This window comes from Pseudorca crassidens, chromosome 6 (assembly GCF_039906515.1).
Source record: "Pseudorca crassidens isolate mPseCra1 chromosome 6, mPseCra1.hap1, whole genome shotgun sequence".
Lineage (NCBI taxonomy): Eukaryota > Metazoa > Chordata > Mammalia > Artiodactyla > Delphinidae > Pseudorca > Pseudorca crassidens.
In genome coordinates this window covers 24,379,452-24,401,342 of record NC_090301.1, presented here as the reverse complement: position 1 = coordinate 24,401,342, position 21,891 = coordinate 24,379,452, and the positions used below count along the sequence as shown (strand labels likewise).

Genomic DNA, 21,891 nt, shown 5'->3' with positions numbered 1-21,891 from the left:
TGAGCATTCTTTTATGTGTTTGTTGGCAATCTGTATATCCTCTTTGGAGAAATGTCTATTTAGATCTTCTGTCCATTTTTGGATTGGGTTGTTTGTTTTTTTGATATTGAGCTGCATGAGCTGCCTATATATTTTGGAGATTAATCCTTTGTCAGTTGCTTCGTTTGCAAATATTTTCTCCCATTCTGAGGGTTGTCTTTTCGTCTTGTTTACGGTCTCCTTTGCTGTGCAAAGGCTTTTAAGTTTCATTAGATTCCATTTGGTTATTTTTGTTTTTATTTCCATTTCTCTAGGAGGTGGATTAAAAACGATCTTGCTGTGATGTATGCCATAGAGTATTCTGCCTACGTTTTCCTCTAAGAGTTTTATAGTGTCTGGCCTTACATTTAGGTCTTTAATACACTTTGAGTTTATTTTTGTGTATGGTGTTAGGGAGTGATCTAATCTCATACTTTTACATGTACCTGTCCAGTTTTCCCAGCACCACTTATTGAAGAGGCTGTCCTTTCTCCACTGTACATTCCTGCCTCCTTTATCAAAGATAAGGTGACCATATGTGCGTGGGTTTATCTCTGGGCTTTCTATCCTGTTCCATTGATCTATATTTCTGTTTTTGTGCCAGTACCATAGCGTCTTGATTACTGTAGCTTTGTAGTATAGTCTGAGGCCCAGGAGCCTGATTCCTCCAGCTCTGTTTTTCTTTCTCAATATTGCTTTGGCTGTTTGGTGTCTTTTGTGTTTCCATACAAATGGTGAAAATTTTTATCCTAGTTCTGTGAAAAATGCCATTGATAGTTTGATAGGGATTGCATTGAATCTGTAGATTGCTTTGGGTAGTATAGTCATTTTCACAATGTTGATTATTCTAATCCAAGAACATGGTCTATCTCTCCATCTGTTTGTATCACCTTTAATTTCTTTCATCAGTGTCTTATACATTTCTGCATACAGATCTTTTGTCTCCTTAGGTAGGTTTATTCCTAGGTATTTTATTCTTTTTGTTGCAATGGTAAATGGGAGTGTTTCCTTAATTTCTCTTTCAGATTTTTCATCATTAGTGTATAAGAATGCAAGAGATTTCTGTGCATTAATTTTATATCCTGCTACTTTTCCAAATTCATTGATTAGCACTAGTAGTTTTATGGTAGCACCTTTGGGATTCTCTATGTATAGTATCATGACATCTGCAAACAGTGACAGTTTTACTTCTTTTCCAATTTGGATTCCATTTATTTATTTTTCATCTCTGATTGCTGTGGCTAAAACTTTCCAAACTATGTTGAATAACAGTGGTGTGAGTGGGCAACCTTGTCTTGTTCCTGATCTTAGTGGAGATGGTTTCAGTTTTTCACCACTGAGAACAATGTTGGCTGTGCGTTTGTCATATATGGCCTTTATTATGTTGAGGTAAATTCCCACTGTGCCTACTTCTGGAGAGTTTTTATCATAAATGGGTGCTGAATTGTGTTGAAAGCTTTTTCTGCATCTATTGAGATGATCATATGGTTTTTCTCCTTCAGTTTGTTAATATGGTTTATCACATGGATTGATTTGTGTATATTGAAGAATCCTTGCATTCCTGGGATAAACCCCACTTGATCATGGTGTATGATCCTTTTAATGTGCTGTTGGTTTCTGTTTGCTAGTATTTTGTTGAGGATTTTTGCATCTATGTTCATCAGGGATATCGGTCTGTAGTTTTCTTTTTTTGTGACATCTTTGTCTGGTTTTGGTATCAGGATGATGGTGGCCTCGCAGAATAAGTTTGGGAGTGTTCCTCCCTCTGCTATATTTTGGAAGAGTTTGAGAAGGATAGGTGTTAGCTCTTCACTAAATGTTTCATAGAATTCGCCTGTGAAGCCATCTCGTCCTGGGCTTTTGTTTGTTGGAAGACTTTTAATCACAGTTTCAATTTCAGTGCTTGTTACTGGTCTGTTTACATTTTCTATTTTGTCCTGGTTCAGTCTTGGGAGGTTGTGCTTTTCTAAGAATTTGTCCATTTCTTCCAGGATGTCCATTTTATTGGCATATAGTTGCTTGTAGTAATCTCTCATGATCCTTTGTATTTCTGCAGTGCCAGCTGTTATTTCTCCTTTTTCCTTTCTATTTCTGTTGATTTGTGTCTTCTCCCTTTTTCTCTTGATGAGTCTGACTAGTGGTTTATCAATTTTGTTTATCTTCTCAAATAACCAGCTTTTAGTTTTATTGATCTTAGCTACTGTTTCCTTCATTTCATTTTCATTTATTTCTGATCGGATCTTATGATTTCTTTCCTTCTGCTAACTTTGGGGTTTTTTTTTTGTTCTTCTTTCTCTAATTGCTTTAGGTGTAAGGTTAGGTTGTTTATTTGAGATCTGTCTTGTTTCTTGAGGTAGGATTGTAGTACTATAAAGTTCCCTCTTAAAACTGCTTTTTTTTTTTTTTTTTTTTTTTGTGGTACGTGGGCCTCTCACTGCCATGGCCTCTCCCATTGTGGAGCACAGACTCCGGACACACAGGCCCAGTGGCCATGGCCCACGAGCCCAGCCACTCCGCTGCATGTGGGATCCTCCTGGACCGGGGCACAAACCCGTGTCTCCCGCATCGGCAGGCAGACTCCTAAACACTGCACCACCAGGGAAGCCCTAGAACTGCTTTTGCTGCATCCCATAGGTTTGGGGTCATCGTGTTTTCATTGTCATTTGTTTCTAGGTATTTTTTGCTTTCCTCTTTGATTTCTTCAGTGATCTCTTGGTTATTTAGTAGTGTACTGTTTAGCCTCCATGTATTTGTATTTTTTACAGATTTTTTCCTGTAACTGATATCTAGTCTCATAGCGTTGTGGTTGGAAAAGATACTTGATATGATTTCAGTTTTCTTAAATTTACAAAGGCTTGATTTGTGACCCAAGATATGATCTGTCCTGGAGAATGTTCCATGAGCACTTGAAAAGAAAGTGTATTCTGTTGTTTTTGGATGAAATGTCCTATAAATATCAATTAAGTCCATCTTGTATAATGTATCATTTAAAGCTTGTGTCTCCTTATTTATTTTCATTTTGGATGATCTGTCCATTGGTGAAAATGGGGTGTTAACGTCCCCTACTATGATTGTGTTACTGTCAAGTTTCCCTTTTATGGTTGTTAGCATTTGCCTTATGTATTGAGGTGCTCCTATGTTGGGTGCATAAATATTTACAATTGTTGTATCTTCTTCTTGGATTGTTCCCTTGATCATTATGTAGTGTCCTTCTTTGTCTCTTGTAATAGTCTTTATTTTAAAGTCTAGCTTGTCTTATATGAGAATTGCTACTCCAGCTTTCTTTTGATTTGCATTTGCATGGAGTATCTTTTTCCATCCCCTCACTTTCAGTCTGTATGTGTCCCTAGGTCTGAAGTGTGTCTCTTGTAGACAGCATATATACGGGTCTTGTTTTTGTATCCACTCAGCTAGTCTATGTCTTTTGGTTGGAGCATTTAATCCATTTACATTTAAGGCAGTTGTTGATATGTGTGTTCCTATTACCATTTTCTTAACTGTTTTGAGTTTGTTATTGTAGGTCTTTTCCTTCTCTTGTTTTTCCTGCCTAGAGAAAGAAGTTCCTTTAGCATTTGTTGTAAAGCTGGTTTGGTGGTGCTGAATCTCTTAGCTTTTGCTTGTCTGTAAAGGTCTTAATTTCTCCATTGAATCTGAATGAGATCCTTGCAGGGTAGAGTAATCTTAGTTGTAGGTTTTTCTCTTTCATCACTTTAAATATATCCTGACACTCCCTTTTGGCGTGCAGAGTTTCTGCTGAAAGATCAGCTGTTAACCTTATAGGGATTCCCTTGTATATTATTTGTTGTTTTCCCTGCTGCTTTTAATATTTTTTCTTTGTATTTAATTTTTAATAGTTTGATTAATATGTGTCTTGGTATGCTTCTCCTTGGATTTATCCTGTATGGGACTGTCTGTGCTTCCTGGACTTGACTATTTCCTTTCCCATATTAGGGAAGTTTTCAACTATAATCTCTTCAAATATTTTCTCAGTCCCTTTCTTTTTCTCTTCTTCCCTGGGGCCCCTATAATTTGAATGTTGGTGCCCTTAATGTTGTCCCAGAGGCCTCTGAGACTGCCCTCAAATCTTTTCATTCTTTTTTCTTTATTCTGCTCTGCAGTAGTTATTTCTACTCTTCTATCTTCAAGGTCACTTATGCGTTCTTCTGTCTCAGTTATTCTGCTATTGATTCCTTCCTGAGAATTTTTTTTTTTTTTTTTTTTTTTTTGTGGTACCCAGGCCTCTCACTGCCGTGTCCTCTCCCATTGTGGAGCACAGGCTCCGGATGCGCAGGCTCAGCAGCCATGGCCCATGGGCCCAGCCCTCCACAGCACGTGGGATCCTCCCAGACTGGGGCATGAACCCACGTCCCCTGCATCAGCAAGCAGACTCTCAACCACTGCGCCACCAAGGAAGCCCCCTGAGAATTTTTAATTTATTTTGTTGTTCATCACTGTTTGCTCTTTAGTTCTTCTAGGTCCTTGTTACACATTTCTTGTATTTTTCTCCATTCTATTTCCAAGATTTTGCATCATCTTTACTATCATTACTCTGAATTCTTTTTCAGGCAGACTGCCTATTTCCTCTTCATTTTTTTGTTCTGGTGGGTTTTTACCTTGCTCCTTCATCTGCTGTGTGTTTCTCTGTCTTCTCATTTTGCCTAACTTACTGTCTTTGGGGTCTCCTTTTTGCATGCTGCAGTTCTGTAGTTCCTGTTGTGTTTGGTGTTTTCCCCCAGTGGCTAAGATTGGTTCAGTGGGTTGTGTAGGTTTCCTGGTGGAGGGGACTGCTGCCTGTGTTCGGGTGGTTGAGGTTGTATCTTGCGTTTCTGTTGGGCAGGACCACGTCCGGTCGTGTGTTTTGGGGGTGTCTGTGACATTATTATGATTCTAGGCAGCCTCTCTGCCAATGGGTGGGGTTGTGTTCCTGTCTTGCCAGTTGTTTGGCATAAGGTGTCCAGCACTGTAGCTTGCTGGTTGTTTAATGGAGGTGGGTGTTAGCACTGAGATGGAGATCTCTGGGAGAGCTTACACCGTTTGATATTACATGGAGCTGGGAGGTCTCTGGTGGATCAATATCCTGAACTCATCTGTCCCACCTCAGAGGCACAGGCCTGACACCTGCATGGAGCACAAAGACACTGTCAGCCACATGGCTCAGAAGATAAGGGAGAAAAAAAAAAGAAAGAAAGAAAGAAAAAGAAAAGAATAAAATAAATTTATTAAAATATTTTTTTTTTAAATTTTAATAAAAAAAATAGAAATAAAAAAAGAAAAAAAAAGAAAGAAGAGAGCAACCAAACAAAAAAAATCCACTAATAATAACAAGTGCTAAAAACTATACTAAAAAAAAAAAGAAAAAAGAAAAAAAAATGGACAGACAGTACCCTAGGACAAATGGTAAAAGCAAAGCTATACAGAGAAAAGCATACACATACACACCCACAAAAAGAGAAAAGGGGAAAAAAAAAAAATATATATATATATATAAAGAAAAAGGAACAGAGCAACCAAATCAGTAAACAAATCTACCAATGATAAGAAACTCTAAATACTAAACTAAGATAAACATAAAACCAGAAACATATTAGATGCAGAAAGCAAGCCCCAAGTCTACAGTTGCTCCCAATGTCCACTTCCTCAATTTGGGGATGATTCATTGTCTATTCAGGTATTCCAGAGATGCTGGCTACATCAAGTTGACTGTGGAGATTTAATCTGCTGCTCCTGAGGCTGCTGGGAGAGATTTCCCTTTCTCTTCTTTGTTCTCACAGCTCCTGGGGTTCAGCTTCGGATTTGGCCCCACCTCTGTCTGTAGATCATCTGAGAGCATCTGTTCTCAACTCAGACAGGACAGGGTTAAAGGAGCAACTGATTAGGGGGCTCTGGCTCACTCAGGGCGAGGGGAGGGAGGGGTATGGAATGTGGGGCGAGCCTGTGGCGGCAGAGGCTGGTGTGACGTTGCAACAGCCTGAGGCGTGCCGTGCGTTCTCCTGGGGAAGTTGTCCCTGTATCATGGGACCCTGGCAGTGGTGGGCTGCAGAGGGCCTTGGGAGGGGAGGTGTGGATAGTGACCTGCGCTTGCACACAGGCTTCTTGGTGGCTGCAGGAGCATCCTTAGCGTTTCATGCCCATCTCTGGTGTCCACACTGATAGTCACAGCTCGCGCCCGTCTCTGGAGCTCGTTTAGGCAGTGCTTTCAATCCCCTCTCCTCGCACCCTGAAACCATGGTCTCTTGTCTCTTAGGCAGGTCCAGACTTTTTCCTGGACTCCTCCCGGTTAGCTGTTGCACACTAGTCCCCTTCAGGCTGTGTTCACGTAGCCAACCCCAGTCCTCTCCCTGGGATCTGACCTCTGAAGCTCGAGCCTCAGCTCCCAGACCCCACCCACACCGGCAGGTGAGCAGACAAGCCTCCAGGCTGGTTGAGTGCTGGTTGGCAATGATCCTTTGTGCAGGAATCTCTCCGCTTTGCCCTCCGCACTACTGTTGCTGCTCTCTTTTCCGTGGCTCCGAAGCTTCTCCCCCCGCCCACCCCTGTCTCCACCAGTGAAGGGGCTTCCTAGTGTGTGGAAACCTTTCCTCCTTCACAGCTCCCTCCCACTGGTGCAGGTCCCGTCCCTATTCTTTTGCCTCTGTTTTTCCTTTTTTCTTTTGCCCTACCCAGGTACGTGGGGAGTTTCTTGCCTTTTGGGAGGTCTGAGGTCTTCTGCCAGCGTTCAGTAGGTCTTCTGTAGGAGTTGTTCCACATGTAGATGTATTTCTGATGTATTTGTGGGGAGGAAGGTGATCTCCACGTCTTACTGCTCTGCCATCTTGAAGGTCTCTCTAAGGTTTAGTTCTTACTTACGTAACGTTGCTGAGGGGCTGCAGTTACTCTACAACATCAGGAACATAGTTACATCTTATAACTCTGCCATCTTATACAAGTTACTTCCAAGGTTGCTATTACAAGATAAGAAAACAGTGGAGGGGGAACATGACGTCTGAGAGACGGATGCTGGGATCACAATGTAAGAGAGAGGGATTCTGGGAACATTATCAGAGATTGAGAGAGATGCTGGTAACATGAAGTCAGAGAGAGATTCTGGGGACATATTGCCAGAGGAAGGGATCCCTGCAACACCCTCAGAGGGATGCTAGAACACCCATCAGAGAAGGGATCCTGGGAACATCCCTTCAGAGAAAGCTGATGTACCAAGGCCTGTTATTACCTATCCGTGGGGTCCTTATTCAGAAGTTTAAGTGTGCAAAGGGAGGATCCTGAGATGTTTAAGGTATTAAATGGTACAGACAGTAAATGTATTAATTCTCTGAGTAGTTGTGATTGTTTTAAATCTTATACTTGTTTAATTAAAGTTCATATTGTCTTTCTTTGGCTGGGGAAAAAAAACAAAAACTGGCTTTTTAACTGTTTCAGCTCAGATGCAACACAAGCCACTTCTGCTCATAGTTCAGTAGTCAGAACTAGTGACATGGCCCCCACATAACTGAAAGGGAGTCTGAGAAATGTGGAGGACCACATGACCTGTTGGATGAGTGCTGTTTCTCCCACAGTTGAAAATTACAAAATTCTGTATTTCTTTTAGAAATCCATCTAATTCAACAAGTATCTTTGAGCTCTGCAACAACACGTTGTTGAATGTACAAAGTTACCTAAGACTTCCCTTTCTTCAGTGGATTAATTACTGTTATTTTAACATGCAGGTAATTATTAACCATTAATAGAATCACAAAAGGATCCTTTTTTGCCATGACAAACCCAGTCTCACTGATATGAAAAAGGCTTGGTTTTCTATAGCTTATAAATTCCAAAATTTACCTGGGCAACATTCTACTCAGAAGCTGAGAAACAGAGAATACTGTGGTGATAAGACCTCAGGACTTATAGCAATAATTAAAGTTTTAAAGTATTTATAACCACAAATGAATATGTGCTGTGATTAAAAGCAATGTTTTGGGCTTTAAAATTTTCAGATGCTATTTACCATGTGGAGACAAAGATGCTTAATAAGAGTGAGTGACATATGGGATTTGTTTTAAATTTTTTATTTGGGCAAATAAAGTAATGCTAGTTGCAGAAAAGATGACAGATACAGGTTTAAAGGGAAATAAAATAAAAATCTCCCTAATTCCATCACCCAAATATGACCTCTGTTAACATTTTGGCATAGTTGATATAATTTACTTAAATGGGCTCCTGTTCCCTCAAACTGTATTTTTCCCTGTCCCCTGAATAGTATACCTTTCTATGTTACTGAATAATCCTTTATTGTTTCCAACATAATGCCATTGTAGGGATTGTTATAATATATTTAAGCATGACCCCCAAATCCTTCAATATTAAGGATGTTTGATGGATACTTGATTTTTGGCTGCCCATCATCACCTCCATCTTCACTTGGTAACAACCCATATTGTCTTTGGGGGAATTTCCTTTCTCCCAACTTTTGCAGGCTTGTTGAGAATATAAACAAAGGTTCGTGCTCATCCAATCTCCAAATTAGGTGAGTGTGTTTTCAGTTAATACATATAAAGTACGGAGAACATTATGTGACACTTAATAAGGATTCAACAAAAAATATGAGCTATGACATGTCAGATGATCAAAGCCACTGCTCTTTCACAAATGGCAAACTGATGATTTCGCACATGGTGTCAGTCTAAATTAATATGCTTCATGGTTTTCTTAGGATTCCTCTCATAGTTTACTGTGGAATAATTTAGGGAGGTAGAAAATTAAGGAAGGAAGCAAGAAAGTGAGGAAGGAAGGAAAGAAGGAAGGATTTATTGATGGAGTGAAAGATTTAATGTCATTAATTAACTTAATTTCAGAGACATACCTTGTAAGGCCAAAGTATTTTCTGACCTGTTTCAATTTCTTTATCTTACCTATATCTGTACATTGTTGTAAATTGTCTTCACTCTTCTTACTCAAATCTATAAAATAGATTTAAGCTTCAAGAGCAGAAAGCAAGTTCAGGGTAATATTTTCTTGTTATATTGTGCCTCTTAAAGCAATAGCTTCTTTTCTTGTCCATTTCAAAATCCCTGTGTGAATATTTCATTTTAATGTCTTCAAATTCCACTGAATAAAAAAGGCTTTGGTGTTTTTCCCAAGACCCTAAATCTATTTTTAACTTAGAGCTACTAACTTTTATCATATCATTTCATATATTTTAAATGGTTATTGTGGTACTATTTGCCAAATAATACACTAAGTACTGGCAAACCCCAAGTGTTCCGTATATTTGTCTCATGAAGGTCCTTCCTATAAATAAAATTTCTTCTCCCTTACCTTTCTCTATTTCCCCCCTATTTTTCCACATAAAAATATTTATTCAATACCATATTTGACCATGATAATATCATAAATAATCCATCACTTGGGTGGCACTCATTGAACTATGTTTCGGGTGCTCAGAGGAAGTAGGACAGTGACTAGAGTAATATATCATATTCTGAAGTCCATGATCAATAACACCAAACTGCAAAGGGAATGAGAGCCACTAATGCTCAGATGTTCTGGACTTTTGCTGAACACGGGACGTGGAATGAGATTAAATATTTAACAACCATTATTGCAAACCAAGTCTTCCAGGACCCCAGAGACAATAGTATTCAATAAGTATTTTTTAACACTTTCTATGAGCAAACCTTGGTGTTCATGGTGCTATAAGGTAAACACTGAAAAATATAACCTACCCTCCATTTAAAAACAAGATTACAATCCAGTAGTAAGATAAGTAAGTGACTATCTAAAGATAGACCATGGTAAATACCATAAGAGAGATGCTTATAACTTGCCAGTCAGTAAGAGATCAAAGGAGGAAGCAAGTGCATCTGCTGAAGGCAAGGAGAGAGCAGGATTCAGCAGCAGCATGAACCTCGAATGACATTGGCTCCAGCCTCAAGTCTGATCATCTAATTTTACATGAGGGCTGGAAATCTGAATTTCTATGTGTAATATCCTTCTACAATGTTGAAATTTATTTTTAAAAAATCAGTGTGCAACTTTAAGACAGCAGAGGCACTATATTCAGAAATATCATTAGAAGAAGCAGAACAGGATTTGGAATCAGAATGTGGAAATCTTTGCAGCATTTAGGATTTTATCCTTAAGAGAGTAGGAAATGGGGATAATTGAGGGGTTATTAAAAGAGACATGAAATGAAATGGCTAAAACAATGCTTAAGAAAGCCAAGTTTAGCAGCAGTAGGTAGATTGGATTGGAAGGCTGAACTGAAAGGGAAGAAGTCGATTAGGAGACTGTTGCAATGGATCAATAAGAAAGTGATCAGGGTGATAGAAGTGACAATGGAGAATAAGGCAGAGATGGTGGTTAGAATGTAGAAACACATGCAAAGTTCACAGGATGCTGCTCACGCTAACTCTTTCTTCCTAACATAATGTAATTTCATTTGAAAATTCATTTTTTGAAAAGCAGGCTAGCCCCTTCATATATATATATTCCCTGGTACACAGTAGCAATTAAAATAAACGTTCAACTATTTAAAATAATACTAACCATTGGAGTACATAATCACTTATTTTTTATATACAGAATTTCCCCCACTGACTTCCCTTGCCAATCCTATTCACCTCCCTCTTCATGACTGCTCCATGAAAAGTAAGACGTCAAATTACATAGTGCCAAATGTTTACACCGTATCAGAGATATTTTGCAGAGGAGAGAGGATTTCCACCAAACCTTTGGTGGAACAATTATTTGTTGGAACAACCCTTTGGTGAGAGTTACTCTGTCTTCATTGCCCTTGTAACTGTTTACAGCTAACTTTTGGTCCTGATATAGGTAGAGAAATACAGACATATTCTCTAGTAAATATGTTTATATACACACGCTATAAATATACTATAGATAAGCTATAGCTACTGTTCTAACATCTAAGTTTTTTTTTTTTCATTTTGTTGATTTCATAGTACCAAGTAGGGCATGTTTTCATTACTACCACTTAATAAATGTGTGTTATGATACAATTAATTTCTGATATTCTAAGTAACCCCTCCCCATTAAAGTGAACTTATTCAGAAACATAAGTGAGGGTGAGACAAGAAAAGCTGTATTCTCTCATCTAACTCTTTTTATTACCTTTTAAATCTGAAGGATCTAACTTCCTCCTCCCTTCAGGTGGCCTGAGCCATGACTAAGGCGTCATGGTTGTTTGCTATGTACCTTCAGGTATGCCCTCATGGGGATTTGCAACTCAATAGCTTCGATTTGGAATAGGGAAATCCTACTAGTTTTTTCATTTCATTTAATTTGCATCTCTTAGGTGTCTTCTATATCCAAGAGAGTCAGGCAACTTGGACAGACAGAGGGGTAAATCAATTGCCTGGATTTTGTACTATATAATAGAGAAGACAACTCTAGAAAAGTTTAAGAACAGATGTTCAGTGTTATAATTAGCAATTTTAGCCATAAAGAATTATAGTTCCTATAGGACTCTTGGACAGAGTCAAGAAGATAAAATGGCTGCAAGAAGTAGCTGAAAGTTGGTGAAATAATTAACTTGTTGCCCTCTCTATCCAGAGGTTTTACTTATGTTGATTTCCACATGAAAGTTTAGACACCTGCCAAAACCCCACAACTTTTCCTCTGACATAGTTGCTGTAGATTTTCTCAGACGAGAACCAACCAGTAAACCAACCAAAAGGTTCAGTTGCTTCCTCAGCCACACCTGGTTGAAAGAAACCTGACATCCTTTATGAAACCTGGCTCATCTCAAGTGCATCTTATCTCTCAACATGACCGTGAACTTTGTAGTTTCTGCCTTTATGCTGAGTCAGGCATTCTCTTCATATCCTCGCTAGTTAAATTTGCTGTTGTGCCTTCAAAATTTCACGCTGTACAATTCTAATCCAGTAGCAATGAGTGATCTAGAAGAGAAATCTTCCCATTTTAGTTATAGCAAAGAACTTTGATTGCATAACCATCCATTATTTTTCATGAAAGTTACTGGACCTTTAAACCGTGAAACCACATCTCTTTTAAGTAGCAGCTTTTTAACATCTATAGCAGAAGAAAATTTAGGGATCTCAAACTGTTGCAGTTATTAAAGTAGTTAGCTCCCTTTCGAATCTTTACTTTCGCAAATTTTTCTCTGCTTGATGTTTTAGGTGCCCAAGTACACAGAACATAAAACACTGAGTAGCATTGAGTGGTACAATATAAAGGGTATAACATAAACAAAGAGAAATAAAAGGAAATAATTAAGGAAAAACAATAGTAGCGTATACCAAAACAACTGCTTGTTTTTTGTTGTTTCAAGCCAGATAATCTTGGGAAAGAGACAAATAATCTTGGGAAGGAATGGTAATATGGGGGAATGGGGAGTGGGGTGCAGAGGAATAAAAGAGTTACCCTAGAAAGTACAAACCTCTCTGGTCAACAACTAGAGTTGACTAGACTCTAGTCAATTTGTTGACTAGACTACAAATTCTATTTCTTGGAGGGAAATGATAACCTATTTTCCAATAAACATTGATATATTAGTTTAAATTTAAGAATGATAAAACTAAGTTACTTTCTGTGACTATTCTGTTTCAGCGAATTGAATAGCAAAATAATTTTCTGATGAATGAAAGCTGTTCTTTCTTTGTAAGTCTATATGTGTTGTCATCAGATAACCTCCTTTCCAAAATAATTTCAAGCAAAGGTAGCAAAATAATGAGGAAATAACTCTGAACTTTGAGACCAGAGATTTCCTTGAGGCTGGATCTCTGTCTATTATTGTATAATCTTGGCTGATCATTTAAGTTCTTCAGCTTCAGTTTCATCTACTAGATCAAACGGAAAAACCTTCAAAGCCAGGAAGCCAAGCGATACCCACCTTTGTTTCCCCAGCATCTAACAGAGTGCCAGGCACAAAAAGGATTTTAATAAGTATATATTTAAAAAATAAATTTAAAAATGGGGATAAAATCATTTACTTTACAAGGTGATTATAGCAATCAAAAAAGTAATCAAATGCAATCATTTTTAAATCTGTAAATTATGCATAAATATAAAATATTTCATTATTATCTCATGAACAAAAAAATTTATTTTGTATTGTATACAGTTTTATAAGCAACCTGATTTATTTTTCCTGAATAGACTCTCAGCACATGTGTGTGTATTTGTGTGTGAATATATATATTATATATATATATATATATATATATATATATATATAAAATTCAATTGATCTAAGCCTGCATGTCCTCACCAGTAAATTTAAGAATTGTAGACTTGTGTTAATTATCTTCAATAACTTCTGGTGGGCAATCAACTTATGATCTAATGTTTTATATGAATATTAGATACACTTACATCAGATGAAATATTAAGTAAGTTATTAGAATTTCTTTTTATCTAAGTGATATTTTTAAGTAGACATCAAGGTCATACAGCTCTTTTTTTACCTCATGGAATGCTCAGTTTATTGTAATGCAGAAACAAACATTTCAATAAACTATCAAAATACAAAAATCAAATTACAAAAAACTATAAAAATTTACCAAAATAAATTATCAAAAATTACAGAAAACCAAAACTTCAAAAATCCTGTCAAATATTTTTATTGATCATTGACTGACATCCTCAAACAATTTGAAAAGGGTGTTTAGAAGTGTAGAAATTCCCTGAACTCAAGGAATTTGCAGTCTAATTGATGAAACCAAACCATCCTATAAGAGAAGTAGCAATTAATTCAAGACAGACTATAACTAAATATCAGGAGTTATATAGACTCTAAATGCTATAGAGATTCAGATAAGTGCTTTGGAAAAACAAAAAAAAGGGAAGACATGTCAAGAAAATGAAACCTGAAAGATAAATAAAACTTGACAAAAGACAGTGAGAAGAACCTTCCAGGCAGAGGGTATAAATCAAGTTGTGGAAGCAGAAAAAACCTGATTTGTTCATTGAAAGTGAAGAAATCAAATCTGACCAAAAAACAAGCATATGTTTTGGGAAATAATAGGAAATAAGATTGGTAGGAAAAAGGGGGAAACAATATAGGAATTCCTTGAAGAACTGTAAATAGGGGAATAATATATTGGCATGTGGTAAGCCCAGAATTGAGGAGAACAGCTAGGAAGGAGGTGTAATCACTAATGTGGTAACCATGGGAATGGAGAAAACGCAGTGTAAGAGACGAATCTCTGCATATATAACTAATAAATGATCCCTCATTCATCTTCAGTCAAACTAAAGCCATGTCTATTCTTATCTTTCAACCCAGTGACATAATTTTTCAGGCACTAGATGTCACTGTTCCACCTAAGCAAAATAAAATCTAGTCATTCTGAAGCCACAATTGCATCTACCTAATAATTACATCTACCTCTATGTAGATCTGAGTCTGCTTTACTTGGTCCAGATAATTTCAAAATAAACCTAGGGATTAGTACCTACTGCAGTCTGAAGAAAAACCAGCTCTGAAGTTCTCTTTGACATTTTCTTAAAGTCTTCCTTTTTTGTAAAGAACAAATACAACAAAATTGTTAAAATGTTTTTAATTCAACAGGGAAATAAAGAATTTATACCATTGAAGAATAGGAAATTTTCTACTAGTAGAAAATGGCTTTGCTAATTTCTATAAAAACAAAATAAAACAAAACTAACATCATTTCTTCACAATGAGTCCATATTTGATTTGATTATAAACCTACCTATAGAGAATCCTATATAATTTTCTTTTATCTGTTCAGCATCCCACAGTTGGACATTTGACCTCCTTTTTGAAATTCCTCTTTGGGCTTACCATGAAAGTATAGTCAGTCTCACACTAAAAACAGCCTAAAGGACTAATCTGTTCGCTGTCTGCTGACTCAAGTTTGATCAACGGGACACTGGAACTTCTGACTCTTGAGTGATGCAAGGATATGGGATTGTTGGAGGTATTTCTTTAGAAGCCATGGGGGTGCTATCCTGATACTGACCAGACTGACTGTTCCCACTAAAGGCTGTCTCTGCACTTCCTGTGGCCGATCGCTCTAGTGTCCCCGTGACTCCTGGGTGTTCCCAAGCCTGGCTCTCCAGCTTCTGGTTGACTCCATGAGACTCCCACCCCAATACCACCACAACCCCAAGACACACATACAAACACATACAGACCCACACACATAATAACACTACAATAAATATCCTTTTCTTTATGGCAGCCAGGGTCAGTTTCTGTTGCCTGCAATCACACAAAACAAAACAAAAACCTAAATTCACAGCATGCAGAACAATGCAAATATTGTGCTGGTATTAAACTACCAGCTCTGTCTTGTCAAGTTCATGCTTACTGAACCTCTAAGGACTGGGAGAAATACAAAGGAAATGGTTCTCAAAAAAGAAATATTTTATGTACCTAAAGACTGCAATTCTGAACTCTAGCATCCTTTTCTTCTAGAAGTGTTCAGGTACTTAATTATCCTCAACCTCTAAGGTTCTAGTTTTTGGACATCACTCTTTGGACACCCTAGTTGGTATTTCCATGAGAAATATGAAGTAACTGAAAGACTAGAATTTTTTAAACTACTGGCAATATAGTCAGTTACCAAAGCATCCCCAGAAGCTGCAGGAATGCAGGTTGGCATTTTAGAATTGACAAAGGGCCCAGCAGCAAAGAAAGAAAATTAGTTTAGAAGCAGTTTCCTGCCCCAATCCTAGATGTTATGATTTCTTTCTGAGAGATGACCTGGTATGGTAGAAAGGTCACAGATTTTACCTATAGGTTTTCTATTCCTAACTCAGCTATTTGTTAGATGTATTAACTTTGATAATTTAGTATAATTCTCAGTTTTGTTTTTTCAAACAGAAAAATAATGCTGCTTCTAAGGGTGGCTGTGAAGTAGATGTAAAGTTCCTTGCAAGGAGTACGGTAGAAATGCAATCTCATGTCCTCTTTTCTGTCTCTCCCCTCACTCCTAACCCACCCCAAGGAACCTGTTCTGGAGGCCTCAGATGTGGATACCTGGAAATAGATGACTAAAAGTGAAGGGAGCATGAAAAACACCCACACATTAAGCACCTGGAGACAGTCATAGAATTACTAATTTTTGGAGCTTGAGAGAATCTTATTGATCTTATACATATGTGAAAGGAACCAATGCTCAGAATTTTAGATTTTTCCAAGGCCACAGCTAATTCATAACTAGAAGCATATAAGTGCCTTATTTCACAAAAATTTCCAATCAATAGTTTTATATTACTGAAAAACACGACCTGAAAATCTGATGCACTGAAAGGTACTTGTGCTATAATGACACTTGCCTAGAGAATCTGCATTTTAAACTACTGACAGAGAGATAAGTATACAATATTATATTTGGGTGATATTTTTTTTTTTTGCACGGGGTTCATTCCTACCTGTCCTCAATTAACATAAGGCATGTGTCCGCCTATGTGAACAGGTGCAGCTACTTGAGTCTGAAGAGACTGCAAAGACAGAAGCGTCTGGAGGCTCATTTCTTTTCCTTTTCATACTGTTTTGGTTTAAAAATATTAGAAAATACAAAAATATAAAGAAGAAAATAAAAGTCTTTTCTAATTTGACCACCAAGGAATAACAACTGTTAAATCATTGCTTTCCCTTGGCCTCACATTCTCTTTTTCCTGCTCTTTCTCTCTCTGTAATATATGAATATTTCACAAAAATGTGATCTTTCACAATTTTTCCACTTAGTCCAGACTTATGGAAGGCTTAATTTGAAGTGAATAGTAGCCAGCAAACCTATAGGACTTCATAGCTTAAAAGTACTTTCTGGTACATTATCTTTTACACTTTATGACCACAGGTCTTTGGGGGAGAAGGGACAGCAGATAATGTTTAGAAAAGAAAACAATGGTAGAGTTACATCAACAAACACAAGTCCTTCTTTCTATGCAAGAGGATCATTCTGGAGAAGAAAATACTAGCACAGTGCAAAGACTGGCTATGTGTTCTTTACATCAAAAAGTAAGGTGTCCTTACCCAACGAAAATTGATTTTTTCAAGGAAAAAGATACCTACAATACATGTTCAAATAAAGACTGCAAGACAGAATTCAAAACAGAATTCAAAACAGAATTTATAATGCCCTGCAGCCCTGAGATCTCCCTATGCTGTATAAATGTGATATTAATCTCTACAGTAAAGTAATATTAATGGTCTCAGAAAGGAAAAATAATTTTAAATCTTATGTGCATACTAATTTAGAAATATAGAGATTAAAAAAGGAGAGAAAGAGTGGAAGTCAAAGGCATTAAACTTTAAGTGTTACTGTCTAGTTGATTATTGGAGTGGGTACTGTTCAGTGTTGCCTTATTTCAAATCTTTTTAAAAATGTGGATATATTCCAGAGGCTAGGAATCACATCTATCTTGTACACTGGTGTATCTCTAATACCTCAGTGTATCTCTCATACTAAGCACAAGCCTGCAAAAAAGGAGCTTAGCGAATATAGTCAACCAATTAAGATAACTTAATTAAGATAACTTGGTAACTTATAGTTACCAATTAAGAAGAACAGAAGTACCTCAAACAGCCCATATTCCAAAATTAACATTTTTATGACTTTGAAATGAATGTTTAATTTGTTTTAATTATGCATCAATTAATGAACATACAATATTTATTGAGACTCTATTTTCTGCAATATGATATATCCGAAGGGAAAACACACACTATTCCTGCCCTCCAAGAGCACATTCCCTAGTTAAGAAATGTGTCTGATAGGCTGAAAAATGCACATCTGAAAGGAAATAATGAACCCATTATTTTGCTTTTCATTGACGGACACTTCCCTAACCTTAACTTCATTCGGGGATTGTATGACTATGTATGACTACGCTTTCAGGTCACTTACTGTAAAGTAGCTTTAAATTTATGTGAACAAAATGCATCCAGGACTTCAAGGGAAATCGGGTCAAACTATGTGTGCCAAATGGACCTCTAAAACTATGATAAAGAAAAAAAAAGGTGGATAAAACACTGTGTGTCCTGGAGTGGAGACACCCAAAAGAGGCAGGAAACACAAAGAGAGAAGATCAAAGGTTATAAAACACATACTTACTTATCTGATAATTTACCTATGATTTTCCCTGCTGGTCGATGTGGGTTAGCTGACAATGAAATGGGATAAAGTACCTAAGGTTCTTAACTCTTACACAGGGCCTTAGTGGAAAAATGTTAACTTGTTTTATGTGTGTTAGAGCATATAAACTGTGTTGAAACAGGTATTAAAGTCTAGGGCCAGGAATCATTTTGAAATGGTCTTTAAGTCTATACTGTTTCTCTTATCCTCTCAAATGAAATTTCTTTGTCTTTTCTGTTTTTTTTTTTTTTTTTTTTTTTTTTTTGCGGTACGCGGACCTCTCACTGTTGTGGCCTCTCCCGTTGCGGAGCACAGGCTCCGGACGCGCAGGTTCAGCGGCCATGGCTCACGGGCCCAGCCGCTCCGCGGCATGTGGGATCTTCCCGGACCGGGGCACGAACCCGTGTCCCCTGCATCGGCAGGCGGACTCTCAACCACTGCGCCACCAGGGAAGCCCTGTCTTTTCTGTTTTTATGTGTATTCATCATCTGTTCTGCCATACTGAAGACCAGACCAAATGGCCTTTTTTGATTAATGGCATAGGGACTAATGGCTGATAAAGAAAATCATTTATTAATTGCTACAGATAGAAAGCTAAGTATGGATTTTCAGGTACAGTAGCCTGTACTAACTCTGCCCACAAGGAAGATAAGGCCTTAGAGAGAAGTTGATGGAACATTTGCAGAAAAAGATCAATGTTAACAATGTTATGGTATTCCTTAGCACGGGTGGTACAAAGGTCATATAGATTCTCAGCCAAAGAAGAAAATCATAAAAATTTCCTGAAAGGGCAAGGCCAATACTTATTTTTAAAATTAAATATAAGGTAATGCTGAAGACTTTTATATGTTCTGCCAGTGGATGTATGCATTTGATGTATTTGTGTGCCTTTGTCAAGACGAATACAGCCAACTAAACAGTTCTGTTTTCTCAGGTACCTTGTTTACACTGTTTTGTTCTAATCTTTTTAAGATAATGACACAGAATCTCTTAAAATCCAATTTCCTGTTCATGCTTCTAAAAACCCTTGATGTTTGTCTATGATCAATTTATTCAAAAGACAGAAATTTATTTATTTATTTATTTATCACAGCTTTTCATGCATAAAACTCAAAATCATTAGAAAAAGATTGAGTTAAAAGAGTTTAAAAAAATCCACCTCTTGGGAAATGAAGTTTAGCCTTAGAATGGATTCTATGGGAGATAAGGAACATGATGGTGACTTACCTTCTCATGCCCAAGCTACATTTAGAATCAATATTTAAAACTTTCTAGTGAAAATTCGAAATACAATGATCAATCATTGATTGTGGTATGAAGAAGGAATTAAAAATGTGTGTTTCATTTTGGGATTATGCCATATACATTTCCTCATATAGGGTTCCTTAGTTCCTCAATTACTCTTCCTCTCCACCTTTCAATCAATGCTATTGAACCCAATGCTATTGAACCCACTGATCTCTGATGAGTTCTTTTTACTGGACTCCTTACTTGGCCCAAATTGCTCCTGTCTATCTCTGGAATTATAGGGACTCTGCTATGGGTCAGGACACTTGGTCACAAGCAAATATCAAGGCCAGAAAAGAATGGCCAGGAGTATTCGGGGAGAAGATAGTTAAAATCTCTGTGGTCCTTGAGAATGTACCCACTACATTCCTCTATAGGACTCCATTCTTCCCACCATAAGTAAATTCTTTATCTGTGTATAAATTCAACCACATCAGAAAGTCCCTGATGGGGACTTCCCTGTGGACCAGTGGGTAAGACTCTGAGCTCCCAGTGCAGGGGACCCAGGTTCGATCCCTGGTCAGGGAACTAGATCCTGCATGCATGCTGCAACTAAGAGTTCGCATGCCACAACAAAGATCTCGCATCCTGCAATGAAGATCCCACATGGCGCAACAAAGATCGTGCATGCCGCACGAATACCTTACACAGCCTAAATAAATAAATAAATATATATATATATATATATATATATATATATATATTTTAAAAAGAAAGAAAAAAAGAAAATCCCTGATGGACCAGGTAGGATTATCTGGTGGGGTAGCCTATGAGGAATACAATTTAGATCAACTCAATGAGACAGACGAGATTTATATCTTTCAAAACAAGAAATGGAGGTGCAGTTTCAAAGTTTTAAAACGAATTGTGAAATCATTTTAAACAACTGTTCTAAGCAGTAGGAAAGAATAAGCAGAACTAATTGGTGTTTCCTGCCTATAATCTTATGGCTTAATTTACACAGGCACTAGAGCACTAACCTATGGCATAAATTTGACATACAAAATTGTTCAATATGTGCATCCACAACATCCACATGAATATGTTCATGTTACATAAACATATGGAACACATCAAACAAATCCAGAAAAACTTGGAGTTCAAATACCATATTGGGATCTTTTTTTTCTGACCTAAACAAATGTTGCTTATGAACAGCTGGTGAGTGGGTTATTAGGAAGGAAAGTATGGCAAAGGAAATACATGCAAGAAAGTTTTCAAGAGCACACTAAGGAGCACATTCAACCATTTGAATATATCAAATAGTTAACTTGTAAAGAAATGACTCACCTCTTCTTTGTCAGCGTCTGAAGAATTTCCTCAGCACTCAAAGTAGTCTTTTTTTTTTTTTTTTTTGTGGTACGCGGGCCTCTGACTGTTGTGGCCTCTCCCGTTGTGGAGCACAGGCTCCAGATGCGCAGGCTCAGCAGCCATGGCTCACGGGCCCAGCCGCTCCGCGGCATGTGGGATCTTCCCGGACCGGGGCACGAACCCGTGTCCCCTGCATCAGCAGGCGGACTCTCAACCACTGCGCCACCAGGGAAGCTCCTCAAAGTAGTCCTTTTTAATGGCAATAATAGGTACCATTTAGTGAAAACCTACATCATAGACAGCACTAGGCACTTTATAAATATTTATCTTGTTCTCACAGTACCACTCTTTAAAAGTTATGATAAAATGCTTTAGTTTTCAATTTTCAGTGAGAAGACCACAAACTAAGGGACAAATAAAAAAATACTTGATAACATTACTACAGCAATTGCCGGCTGATAGCGTGATCTCAGCTATGCCAATAAAGATACTCTACACCACAGTGGAATAATAAAACTGGGCCATTTTTATTATTCCACAAAAAAACCCCACAGTATGTGTTGTGGTAGGCTGACCCCAAAGTAGTAAGGATCTTAGAAATCATCTGATCTAATGTTTTCATTTTACAGATGGGGCAAGCTAAGGCCCAAAGAGTTTGTGTAACTTGCCCAAAGTCAAACAGTGAGTCAGTGGAGTGAATAAGATTAAGCATTATAGTTTATTAATTAAATCTGAAACGCAGATTATTTTCAATGTAGAATATTGCCCCTAAGGCTAAAATTCCTTCTATTTAAAAAAAGTAATAATTCAGATCTTCAGAAATTGTGTTTTTGCTTTGATTGATTTTTGTTTATTGTGCATGTTTGTGTGTTTGGGTGTGTTTGTGTGTGTATTTTGTGTTATGAAGGATTAGAAGTATCACCGAAAGATCAAAAAGGTCACACATCAGAAAAGATTCTCTTTTCAGTTTTACTGATACATTTGAACAGTTTAAATTTATTGAAATTCTCCTTGAAATCTACATGCTTCAGTCTACATATCAAAGACAAATGATATACTCTTTCTTGCCTGTATAATACTGAGTTCCTCAGCCATAAAGGAATACCAAGTGAGGTATGGTTTATTTCCTTTATAGCCAAGTGGATAATTTTAAGGCTTATTAAAATTATAATTTCATTTTGAATGGCTGAATGAAGATGGTGGTAGTTTC

The 21,891-nt window shown here is 37.4% G+C and overlaps 1 long non-coding RNA gene across 6 annotated transcripts in view; it reads right to left on the bottom strand.

Annotated features, from left to right (window-relative positions):
- Positions 1-3,837: 3,837 nt before the first annotated feature.
- Positions 3,838-21,891, bottom strand: part of LOC137226255 (uncharacterized) — a 104,640-nt gene continuing 86,586 nt past the window's right edge. For 3 of the 6 annotated variants that reach the window (XR_010944267.1, XR_010944268.1, XR_010944271.1), the window contains 3 exons: positions 20,661-20,930; positions 8,907-9,065; positions 5,146-6,892 (listed from right to left, as the gene is read on the bottom strand). This is a non-coding gene — a long non-coding RNA (uncharacterized lncRNA). The other 3 variants (XR_010944266.1, XR_010944270.1, XR_010944269.1) reach the window with 3 other exon arrangements.